The sequence below is a fragment of the Mustela putorius genome, unplaced genomic scaffold (assembly GCF_011764305.1).
Source record: "Mustela putorius furo isolate JIRA1106 unplaced genomic scaffold, ASM1176430v1.1 tig00003988_pilon_pilon_pilon, whole genome shotgun sequence".
Taxonomy (NCBI): Eukaryota; Metazoa; Chordata; class Mammalia; order Carnivora; family Mustelidae; genus Mustela; species Mustela putorius.
The window spans coordinates 17855884-17868874 of record NW_025422127.1 but is presented as its reverse complement, the minus strand read 5'-3'; the positions used below and the strand labels follow the sequence as shown (position 1 = coordinate 17868874).

The 12991-nt window shown below is 42.1% G+C and overlaps 1 protein-coding gene across 1 annotated transcript in view; it reads left to right on the top strand.

The window, feature by feature from the left end:
• The first annotated feature begins 2933 nt into the window (after positions 1 to 2933).
• Positions 2934 to 12991, top strand: part of MICAL3 (microtubule associated monooxygenase, calponin and LIM domain containing 3) — a 215417-nt gene continuing 205359 nt past the window's right edge. Inside the window, exon 1 of the mRNA XM_013046424.2 lies at positions 2934 to 3331. The gene's annotated coding sequence lies outside the window, so the exon portion shown is untranslated. The remainder of the gene's footprint in view (positions 3332 to 12991) is intronic.

The following is a 12991-nucleotide window of genomic DNA, read 5'->3' as shown; positions in this document are numbered from 1 at the left end:
TAAGCTGAAATATTATGTAGTATTTAAAGTAATGTTCTTATTTTATTTTTTTTAAGATTTTATTTATTTATTTGACACAGAGAGAGGCAGAGAGGTAGGCAGAGAGAGAAAAGCAAACTCCCCACAGAGCAGAAAGCCCAATGCAGGCCTTGATCCCAGGACCCTAAGACCATGACCTGAGCCAAAGGCAGAGACTTAACCCACTGAGCCACCTAGGCACCCTAAAATAATGTTTTTAAAGAACTGTAATGGAGGGTAAAATTCTTACAAGGTTATTTTAAATGAAAAGCATACATACACGGTCTTTAATTATACATACATGGTCTTTGTCTTAGTTCATTCGAGCTGCAATAACAGAATAACATAGACTGGGTGGCTTATTAATAACAGAAATTCATTTCTCATAGTTTCTCAGAGTTGGAGAGGTCCAAGATCCCCAAGGATCACGAAGTCCCATGACTGGTGAAGATTTGTAGACAGTAAGCATTCCTCTCCATGAATTCTTACATGGCAAAAGGGGCAGAGAGCTCTCTGAAGTCTCTTTTACAAGGGCATTATTCCCATTCATGAGGGCACAGCGTCCATGACCTAATCACTTTCCAGAGGCCCCACTTCCAAATACCATCACTTGGAGTTTAGATTTCAACATATGAACTTGGCAGTGACACAAACATTCAGTCTATGGAAGTCTTAGTTTAATGATAACAAGAAAAAGACTGGAGAGAGTGCCTGGGTGGCTCAGTCCATTAAGCATCTGCCTTCAGCTCAGGTCATGATCCTGGAGTCCCAGGATAGAGTTCTGCATTGGGCTTCCTGCTTAGCAGAGAGTTTGCTTCTCCCTCTGACCCTCCCCCATCTCATTATCTCTTTCTCACTCTCACTTTCTCAAATAAATAAACAAAATCTTTTAAAAAGACAGGAAAAAATAGGAATATTAATCATAATTTTCTTTGGATGATAGGATTATGGATGATTTTTATTCCTTTATGTTTCTGTATTTTTCAAGGTGTTTTTTTTTTTTTAAGATTTGTTTATTTATTTTAGAGAGAGAGAGAGCATGAGTGGGAGGGGCAGAGGGAAAGGGATAGAGAATCTCAAGCAGACTCCATGCTGAGCTTGGAGCACAACGCTGGGCTCAGTCTCAGGACCCTGAGATCACAATCTGAACCAAAACCAAGAGTTGGATACTCAGCCAACTGTGCCACCTGAGCACCTCTCAAGTTTTCTAAAATAAACACCTTATTTCTTTTTATTGATTTTTATCAAATTTTATTTATTTATTTGACAGAGAGAGCGAGGGAGGGAACACAAGTGGGTGGAGTGGGAGAGGGAGAAGCGGGCTTCCTACTGAGCAGAGAGCCAGATGCGCAGCTAGATCCTAGGAACCTGGGACTATGACCTGAGCTGAAGGTAGACACTTAATGACTGGCGCCCCAGCATCTTATTTCTTTTTAAAAACAATGGAAATAGGGGCGCCTGGGTGGCTCAGTGGGTTAAAGCCTCTGCCTTTAGCTCAGGTCATGATCCCAGGGTCCTGGGATCGAGTCCCACATCGGGCTCTCTGCTTTAGCAGGGAGCCTGCTTCCTCCTCTCTCTCTGCCTGCCTCTGCCTGCTTGTGGTCTCTGTCTGTCAAATAAATAAATAAAATCTTTAAAAAAAATGGAAATAGAAAAAAGTAGTAAATGAGAAGTAGAAGAAATTATCAGTGATTCTGGACATCCCAGGAAGTTTTCCCTAATATCCACTTGGGCCAAACCCTGATGGCCTCATGCCCTCCACTATCATGTCACACAGAACTGGGTGGCAATTCCAGTTTTACCACTTATCTACATGAATAGCCTTGCACAAGCAAGTAACTTATTTTGTGGGTTTTTATGTTCTTAATTTATAAAAGTGATGTAAAATCTTGTAGGTTGACGGGAGGATTAAATGAAATAACCCATGAAAAGCCCAGGAATATTGTCTGAACTCGGTAAAAATGTATACCCTCCCTTATTCTGGAAGTAGAGCAAAACATCTGCAGATAGGTGGGTGGAATAGACATTGATGCAGAGTTCTAGTGAATGAAGGACTCAGGACATCAAGCAGGTACCACCTCTGCACTACAACCCTGATCTTCTCAATAGCCTGATCCTCATATTAAAGACTACGGAAATGAGGGGAACACATTAATGAGGCAGACAATGATATGATTAAGGGATAACCCTTGTGACAAACAAGAGCCCTTTCTTCAAGTCATCAGGCAAGGGTCAGCCCTCTTCCGAGAGTGCTGACAGGAGTCAATCTGCTTTTGACTACAGAGCCAAGATGGATATCATACTGAAGCCAATGGTCCTTGAAGACAAAATAATCTCTAAGGCTTCTTTCTGCTCTAATTATAATGCTATAATTATAATAAGCAAATGCTGGTAGGAATTTATTCAAATCTATCCAGTCTTCCATCTTTAAGTGCTTGGCAGGTTTCTTTCAAGTTCCATGGGCTTTGACAATCCAGGGGGCATTGTTTGGGAGTGTGAAATAAGATCACTTTAAACTCCAGCAGCAGGAGCTCTTCTCAGAGTAAAGGAGAAAGGTCTAGGTCCTGAGCCCTTGAGAGGCTTCCTGCAACTGCACCCTTCCCCCAGGGAGTCAAGCACTAATCTCCATTTAGCAGGATTCCCTAGGGCAGGGGGCTTTAAATTATGGCTGGAAATTCCAAGCCTTAAAATGCTAGTGTGTGTGTGTTGAGATGGCCATTGGGGAGCAGGGGAGGGAAAGAATCCCAAAGGAGGAAGGAGGGTTTGGTTTTGGTTTTGGCTGGAGGCTAAAAAACAGACATTCTGGACAGTACCATTCAGGAACTCCACTTCTCTTAGCTCCCTTGTGGTCAGCAGATCCCAGGAGAATCTATCACGTCATCACTCATCTGTTACCTTTTCCCCACTGCCTTCCTCAGCCACCATCAAGCCTCCCGCTCCTGGTCACCATAGCAACCGGGACGAGCCAGCATCCAGCTCTGCCGCACTGACTTCCCCAACCCCAGCTGAGATGCAGCAGTGAGGACAAGAAGCGAGAGGCAGACACACAGGATCTAGGTCCTTCCTTGTTGCCCCGACTGTGAATCCCTGGACCCTGGGAGAGAGTTGCGGAGAAGGGACAAGGGGGAGAAACAGCTGTACCTTGGAGCCTCCCGATGCCGACCTCCGGTGCGGGGTCCAGCGCGAAGGTGGAGTGGGCAGCACTGAACGTGTGTGCTGCCATAGCCGCGGCACCTGTACACCGAGGACCAACCGACTCTGGAGAGCCAGCATCTGTTACTTATCGAGGAGATGCCCTTTGAAGCCCTAATCGGTGAGTACCATCAAGTTTTCCTTTGGGTGAACAATCTCTGAAATGACAAGGTTATATGTTTTGATTACTGCCTTTAAGAAAAAAAAATCATATTTTTAAATTGCTTATGATTGGAAAGCATTTTCCCTTCTGACATCTTTGGGTTTCTGGGAATTGTTATTTCCTTCTCCCTTTAAATGCGCTACTCCCTTAACCAGTGGGAGCTACACTCCAGTCTGTGTCCCCATTACCGCAGAACACCCCACTGGTGCAGATACCAAGCATCACAAATAAACACTCCAAAGGCTATCCGAGAAGCAGCAGGGCTCCGTTTCCCAGCACCTTCATCCCATTTGCTTTGCGTTCTTATCCTACAATCAAAGAAATAACGTCCTCAGGCAAACCGGTGGCATGCCAGATGTCAGAGGAATGCCAGGAAGTCCTTGTTCCTTTTTGGTGAGCTCAAGGAAATGAATCCATTACCTCAGCGAGAAGAAACAATTGTTACACGAGGAGAGAAATCCACTTCATGCCAGTAGGGGGCGCGAGCGCTTGCCTGCGCGGCTAAGTACACAGCCCAAAGGCCACACAGACACGCACGCACGCGTGTACCCGGAGGCTGCGGGGGGATGGAGGGCACTCCTTCTCCTGGAGATTTTTAACAAAAGGATGGGCAAATTCATTCCTTCTTGGAAGCACAGGGAAGCGCCAGATGGCTTCTAGGGGACTGCATCTTGTTTTTAGAATTGAATGATTACGACTCCGTGGCAAAATACTTTCTGTGTATTAAGTCCTTTCCTTGCCAGACTACTCTTCCCATTACTCTCCACCCCTCCCTCGAAAAAAAAGCTTTGTTATTGGCCTAGCACTGTAATCAACTACTTAGAGTTTTCATTGTTATTAAGATTCCTTTCAAGGGAAAGGTGAAATCTTGTTAAAAGGTAAACAGAAGGCGGAACTGTTGGGTCCTTGCCTCACTGTTCAGTGGTTCTCCGCTGGCCGCCGGTTGGAACACCTGGGGAACTTGAAAAAAAAAAATACTGATTCCTGGGTCTCATCCCCAGAGATTCTGACTTAATTGGTCTGGGACACAGCCTAAGCTGTGGGCTTTTTAGAGGCTACGAGGTGATGCTAATGAACTAAGTTTGCAATCCACCATTCCAATTGATTAGGATGACATTTTTCCAGTTGAATTTGATAGTTAAAATAAGTCTCTCAAAGAAGCTACTTCTGTGGGGCACAGTATATAATTGTTGTGAATGCCTAGAAGCTACAAGCTGAGACAGATGGCAGGGATCTAGCTGCCCAAAGGGCTCAGAATGAAGGTGATGTTTCAGATGTGGGTGGGAGCAAGCATCTCTTTCAGAATAGGTTCTGTCACTAACTGAAATGTTCTGATTTATATTCCAGGGCAAGGGGAGAGATGTGTGTTTTTGCAAGTCTGTAGGGTGAAAGCCATGGCTCCCGGTAGATTTATAGGCTTTATGTCTGTTGGTACTAATCAGGGTCACATGTGTAAATCTTCCCCCCACTGCAAGGAGAATGGACGTGGAGGGAAGAGAAGGGGTTTAGAATGCAGTGGTCACTCTGAAAAAGGGAGAAACAATAATAAGATCACTTAAGAATCATAAAATCTTATTCTTCTCAGGCTGAAACCCCTTCCAAAGGGCTTGAACTCCTCCTAAGCTTAAGGGGTATCCGAACATCTTAGGTTCCCTGAAAATTCAGGCATCAGCTCTGCAAGTACCACTGCAAACAGGAGGGCAAACCTTGCAGGAGGTTTTTCCAATGCTCACATGGTAATATTATCTCATGAATATTCATAAATTCTGTGAAGCAGGTGGGAGGCAGAAACTACACAGCAATACCTAAGGTCCTCAAGGAGATTAGGTAAGACCTCAAAACTCTGGGCATGAGAAGTTCAGATTTTAAATACTTTATTAAGTATCATTTACCAGCCTGGAGTCAGAAATTCACCCATCATGGCTGTCTTTTGTTCCTGCTTTAATTTTGGTTAGAAAAATGATTACGGCCTCCTTGAGGGATAAAAGTACTATATCTTCTGAAACCCTCAGCAAGCCTCATTCACCAAATAAAAAGGCAAGAGAACTCAGATTCTGTTTAAAGATCATACAAGCTACCTGATGTGGATCACAAAGCCTAATGTGCCAGGGCCACTGAGGGAGTAACTGGGAGGTACTTCCTGACCACAGAAACACCACACTGCTACACGGGATTATTTGTATGCCTGCATTCTCAGGCTCTGCCCTCCACAAGTCCTTCCCTAATACCTCTCTCCAAGCAACCCAAGACAGTTGTAACCACCTCCATCCTGCCCTTTAGTCATTGTTTTTCTAGTCTGTGCACAGCCATATACACAACACTATTTGTTCCCTCTTGGAGTCCATCTGACCACCCCCCTCCCCTGAGACAATGCCTTCCCTTACCTGCCATGGGTCTCCCCCAGGCTTCCTCCAGCATTCACTTGTCAAGTCAGGCCATAGGCATGCTTAACCTTGCCTGCTCTTAGCTCTCTCAGCTGAACTGGAGCTACTTTCGACTAATTCCACATGAGGGACCGCTCCCGGTGGCTTATGCTACCTCAGACCCAAGGCCCTCCCCCAAGAGACCACCTTAGAGCTGATTCTAGAAGACCTTTTTATCCCGGGTGTGTTGATACAACTTCTGTTCCTCTTATGTTGTACTGCTCTTTTGAGATTGAACAAAACCTTTAATTTAAAGTATTTTGAATACTACAAAACAAACCTTTGGAACTCAAAAAAAAAAAAGCACACACTAGAATTCCATGCATAGCTATATACTGTATGATTCCATTTACATGACGTTCTGGAAAAGACAAAAACAAAAAAAAAAAATTTTAGCAATTACCAGGAACTGGAGGTGTGGGGGAGAAGTTGACTACAAAGGGGAACAAGGAGAGTTTGAGGACAATAGAGGTATTTTACAGTGGCATATATTTGTTAAAAGCCAGAGCCTTACACTAAAAAGAGTACATTTTTAATATGTAAATTATATCTCCATAAACTTGACGGGGGTGGGGGTGAACTCCTTGGATAAATTCAGGGTCCATAAAAAGAAATTCACTCACTTGAGGAAGTAAATGAGCAAACAAACACATAGATATGTGTTTGTTTTGACAGCGATCAAAAGTGAAAATTATAACACTGTGCTACTCTTTTATTTTTTGCTAATGATTAGCAAATTTTAAAAACTGGGGCACCTGGGTGGCTCAGTTGGTTAAAGGTCTGCCTTCAGCTCTGGTCATGATCCTGAAGTCCCTTAATCTCCCTGTTCAGCCTGTAGTCTGCTTCTCTCTCTCCCTTTGTTCCTCCTCCCCACTCATGCGCGCACGCGCGCGCGCGCGCGCGCGCTCTCTCTCTCTCTGGCTCACTCTCAAATAAATAAATATACAATCTTAAAAAAAAAAAGTAACATAATGCCATTGAGGGGGCAATAAGATTGCATTGCTTATTGTGTGTTGCAGTGTAAATTGGTAAAATTAGGGGGGGATGGAAGATGATCATATATAGGAAAAGTTCTAAAAGTACTATATCCTGGAATTTTTCTCAAAACAGTTTTTAAATAAATATTTTAAAAATTCCAAATGCATGAAAGATATCCTCTAGTGTGCTACCTTAAAAAAGAAAGAAAGAAAGAAATAGCTGAAATGTCCAACATTGGAGGAATAATGAAAAAATTCATGGTACATCAACACAATGGAATATTTTGCCTTCATAACAAAAGCTTAAATCCAGAGACAAGTAGAAAGAAACATGGAAGAGATTTATGATTAAATCGATGACAAAATATAAAATAGCAAGCATTCCATGTTTGTAGCTTTTTTTTTTAAAGATTTTATTTATTTATTTGACAGAGAGAGTGACAGCAAGAGAGGGAACACAAGCAGGGAGAGTGGAAGAGGGAGAAGCACGCTTCCCACAGAGCAGGGAGGCCAATGCAGTACTCAAGCCCACCTGAGATCATGACCTGAGCCGAAGGCAAACACCCAATGACTGAGCCACCCAGGTGTCCCTCATGTTTGTAATTTAAAATAACTGTGTACCTGGAAGCCAAAAATCCTCACGTGCGAGTTACTGTGCTAAACTGAGGTACTATAGATGATTTTTAAGTTTTAAAAATTCATTATTCATTTGCTGTTATACATTGCCATCTCATTAATAAAGCCACCACCTGGGTGGCTCAGTGGGTTAAAGCCTCTGTCTTCGTGTCAGGTCATGATCCCAGGGTTCTGGGATCGAGCCCCTCAAGTCTGCTGAGCAGAGAGCCTGCTTCCCTTCCTCCCTCTCTGCCTGCCTCTCTGCCTACTTGTGATCTCTGTCTGTCAAATAAATAAATAATATCTTAAAAAAAAAAAAGAATTCTCAAACCTTCAAGATAGAAAGAAGTACATGTGGAGGAGAAAAAAAATCCCATAAATTATAATATTACAATGTAGAATGTTGTTTTCTTGGCTCTAGAAACCAGAGAAATAATGAGAGTCACAATTATGTTGAATAAGCTCAAGCTGTATAGATTTTTGTTCATTCTTGTTATGAGCTAATGTCAGTTTTGGTAAATTCCTTGCTTATGGCAAGCAGTTTGTCAATATCTGCTTGACTGAATAATTAGGTCTTTTAGTTGTGTTTTTCACCATCTCAAACCTAGGAAAACCTGAATTTATCTCTGAAGAAGCATCAGAAATCTTAGTACAAATAACACTTTTTCCTTATCTATATATTGTGAGAGGACTTTAATTTTTCCAGCATAGTGAATGCCATCTTTGGGTTCCCCCCTCCATTAAAATAATTATAAGATCACTTTAAGGAATGTCTGGTTGGCTTAGTTGGTAGAGCATGCAAGTCTTGATCTTGGGGTTGTGAGTTCGAGCCCCATATTGGATGTAGAGATTACTTAAAAATTTTTAAAAAGAATTATAAACTAATTTTAACTAGGTCACAGCTCTGAAGAGAAAGACAGGGTGTAGCTTGGATAGAAATCTGGAGAAATTTTCTTAGAAATTTGCCTAATGTAGATGTTTAAATGATGGAGCTGTTTTATTTGAGGTGAGAAGGAGAGTGGGGGCAAAAAGAAAACCAACAACTTAGAAAACCTGCTCTTTTGGGGTGCCTGGGTGGCTCAGTCGGTTGTGTCTGCCTTTGGCTCGGGTTGTTATCCTGGGGTCTTGGGATGGAGTCCTTCATCGGGCTCCCCGCTCCATTGGGAGTATGCTTTTCCCTTTCCCTCTGCCCCTCCCCCTGCTCATGGTTTTATATGTGCACTCTCTCTCTCTCAAATACATAAAATCTTTAAAAAGAAAGAAAGAAAAAAGAAAAGAAGGAAGGAAGGAAAAGAAAACCTGCTCTTTCTCTTCTAGGCTCTAGCACCTTCAGACCAAATGGCCTAGTGTATCATTTCTGCCTCCCCACCTTAACCTTTGGTTTGCTGTGTAACCTAAAGATAGACATTTAGTGTCTCTGTGCCTCATTTCCATATCCTTAAGAGGAATGAAAATTTTTGTCTCTTCCTTTTCCAAAGGCAGGTTGGGTGGAAGATTTAGATTATATGCATATTTATGTACCCCCTCTGCTCTTTTTCCTAAGGGTGTCTGCATTTTCTGATAGACCTTCCACAGACAGGACATCAGGACACAGGTGGAGGACAGAGATATGAGGGAAACCTCCATAAACAAAACTGTGTGTGTGTGTGTGTGTGTGTGTGTAAAAGAGCGAAGGACAGAGGGAGAGAGAAATTGTACTTGAATCAAGTCAGAAGCAATAATCTTTGGACTAAAAAAAGAATCGATTTGTTGAACTAACCCTACAGAGATAATAATTTTCATTTTTAGGGAAATAACATTAATATGTATTAAGCACATACTCCAGGCCACTGCCTTCGTGTACATTATTTCCATCAACCCTCAACAAATCTCTGAAATAAGCATTATTTTTCCCATTTTTCTGATTTAGAGGGAATTGCTGCAATTTGGAGACATTAATGTAACCGGGGTTTTATGCAGAAAAGTGGGGATTTGAGTTCATTTTTCTCTCAGGACAAAACCTGCTCTATTATGCCTCCATGTCAGATAGACTTGGGCTAAGATAGCTTAGTCCATTCATTAGCTGTGTAACCTTGGGCAAGTTTTTTAACATCTCTGAAGTTCAATTACCTTGTATTAAAATAGAGATAATAATGACACAAAACTAGGTTCTTAAGAAGGTTATCTCATACCTTGAGTGGTGTTTTGTTTTGTTTTGTTTTGTGGTTGCAAACATCAGAGATAGACTTTACGGCTAACTTTGGGGAGTGGTGGGAGAAATTTATTGGAAGAAGATGAATTAGCTAACATAAATGAATGAAAAGTATACTACCAGATCTTGCTAAGGATGAGAAACAGGGCTGCTAAGGGGATCTAGAGAGTAGAGAGAGAACCAGTTTCCTTCTTCAGGATATTCACAACGGGATGTAACAGCTTAGGTCAATTTCAGTATTTGTGTCTTTCCATAACACTGAAATTCGAAGAAAAGAAGTCAGCCTGGCCTTGGCTGGGCTGTGTGCTGTCTACCTCACAGGTGAACAAGATGCTTAGGCTGACATGCCCACAGGCCTGCATGCAGCAGGGAAAGGAAATTCCCACAGAAGATATAGGTGTTGTTCCCCGAGAGAGGACCTGGGTGCTGAGTAGGCACAAGTCAGTGATACCCACCATGGAACTGATCCAGGTCCTGGCACAGAGGAACAGTCTGTGAATGCTTGCTGCTGGCGTTCTCACATCACTTTCTGTAAGATAGCAGTTCCAGATCAGCAAATTGTGGTATAACAGTAATCCTGAAATCTATTTCAGTGTTCTCCATATGTGTGCTATGTTAGGCACATGTAGAAGATGGTATTTGACCAGTACCCTGGGGTGAACTGACAAGGTACTCCTGCAGGAAGAGGCTAGATGGAAGGCTCGGGCCACTGCTGGTCCTACCTGGCAGCCCTGAGAGCTGAGGGCATCACAATGTGGCACCCATTAGTGACACACTGGTAACAAAACTTAAGCTTATATAATAGAGCTTTCAAACTACCCACCATTACCTAGTCTCAACTCAGCTTACACCACCTTTCCTCCTCCCAATTTTTTTTTTTGAAGATTTTATTTATTAATTTGAGAGAGAGAGAGAACGAGAGCATGAGAGCACATGAGAAGGGGGAGGTCAGGGGGCAGAGGGAAGAGCAGACTCCTCACCAAGCAGGGAGCCCCAAGCAGGGCTTGATCCCAGGACTCCAGGATCAAGACCTGAGCTGGGGGCAGTCACCCAGGCGCCCCCCTTCTTCCCAAATTTCTCATGAGGCTTCCCAGTAGGCAGGCAGGAGTTGAAGTCAATAGTGGTGACCCAGAGTCATCTTCAGTCTCCACTCCTTCCTTAGGGCTTTCACAGTCAGGAATTCAAGATTTGCAGAAAATCAAAGTAACTTCTCTTGCAGATAAGGTTTAGGGATATTTGGCCTAAGGGGCCTAAACTATCTTAGAGATTTTATTTTGCTGAAGCCAATGATTTTGCAATGATATACTCTCTGGGACTGCACTGAGGCACGCTGCAGCTCTTGTTGAAGCAAATAGGCTGGGTTTCCCAGCAGGACAAGACGTTGGCCATACAAAAGATGGCCACGATTGTGGAGGCAGCCAGAGCACGCAAAGACTGTGTAAAGTTGAAAACATGTGATGCCCTTCTCATTCCTTTTTCTCTTTTTTGGGGGGGGGGTGCTGTTTGAGGAGGAGGCTGTTGAGGAAGAGGAGGCTGTTGTTTTTATTTTTTCTCATTACAAAAGCATGTTCCATAGTCCATTCTTTCCCAAAATGAAAAAGCACAAATAAGCAAAAAGAAGAAAATCTCATACCCTACCCATCCCTTGCTTTACTTAGATGTTAACATGTTAATATTTATCCTTTCAAATTAGATATCTATAGATAAAGATATCTATATATCTATATATATAGATAGATATATACACAGAGATATCTATATATCTATATATATAGATGTGTGTGTGTGTGTGTAGACATATATATAATTTTTGGTAAATTTTTCTTAGATGTGGCTGCATATGAAGCAATTAGTCCAGAAAAATCCTGTTATCAATATTTGCCATGTTTCTAGAGACTTCCAAGAACTTGGTCTGAGTTGGATTAGAGAAGAGCCTTCTTGCACTAGTTTCCTAAAACTCTATTTTGATGATGATTACAATGTGGTAACCATAGATGTTATTTTGCAGCAACTTTAATGATTAGAGATTTCTTCTATAGACTATACTGGTTTCAGTTTGCTTACACGTAGATAGAATTTCTGACCACAAATGTACGGACCAATGAGCTGGGACAAACACTTCTTAATTTTTTGACGTTGTATTATGGAAAATTGATGCAAAAATAGATTTGCAATTTTTCAAGTTGTGTTTAAACTTTTTCCTAGCATGGTGAAACTTGCAAATCAGGAGTTAGTTATATTTAATTAGTTAAAAGATTTCTAACTTTTTAAAACCCCACTATGAAATGTTAGCCTAGGGATAAACCCCAGAACCGAGGATGTATTCCAGTTCTTGGACATCCCAATCTATGATTCTCTTTTCTCCAGAAGACTGGGTTATTTCAAACCAGTCTTTGGTATAGAAGAGGAGAGGAGCAAGGGCATCAAGTTTTTCATCTCATGTCTTCATAGGTCTATATGACAATGCATGTAGCCCAGGAATCAAAATTGTACCAAACCATCCTCTTCTTCCCTCTTGATTCTCTTATCCTATAGAGAGAGAAGAGAGCATTCTGAGTCTGTCTGGCATCCTAGAAAACTTTATGCTACACATAGCTTGGGATTTCCCTGGAGATAGCTTCAAGATAAATACCTCCTGGAGTCATGATGCACTTAACTAGCAGTGGTAATGGGTGTGATATTTGGACTACAGAATCTCCCCACAACTAGTGTTTCAGTCAGCATTTTTTGCATTGCCAGTGACAGAAAGCTGACAAAATCTGATTTACGCTTAAAAAAAAAGGTGGGGGGAGTATTTACTATTTCATATAACTGGCTTCCCATGAAACTTGATTCAAGGCTCACATACATGACCAAATCCAACTTTGCTTCTCTCCATTTCTCAGCTCCACTCCTTCAGGTTTTTTCCTCCTGTAGGCAAAGTCTACCTCATGGCCCCAGATGGCTGCCAGCAACTTCCAGTGCTACCTGCATCCCACTTCAAGTTCAGAGAAGGGTTGTGATTACTTCCAGCCAAACTACACTGAAAATGGGGAGAGGTAAATTCTTCCATGAGAAATTAGGCTGTCGATAGCTGGAGAAAAGGACTTTATGTAGGGGCAACCACAAAACAGAAAGCTCAAGGACACGAAAGCTAAGCAGGAGCTGAGAGTCACGTTGAGTGGACTGGTGAACCACTCAGTACTGGAGGATGGGCTGCCAGCTTGGCCTGTCTTGGATTTATCCCCATCACAGAATTGGGTCTTATTGAAGAAGCACAAACTGATTTTAATATTGGCCTGTACTAATGGTGACACATTTTACAGCTGAAAAAATTTCTATGCATGGATTTGTCACCCATTTCAAAGTTATAGTGTATAGATTTATGTGTTATTTTGAGCCATCTGTTCCACTACCATTTTTATTGGTTCAG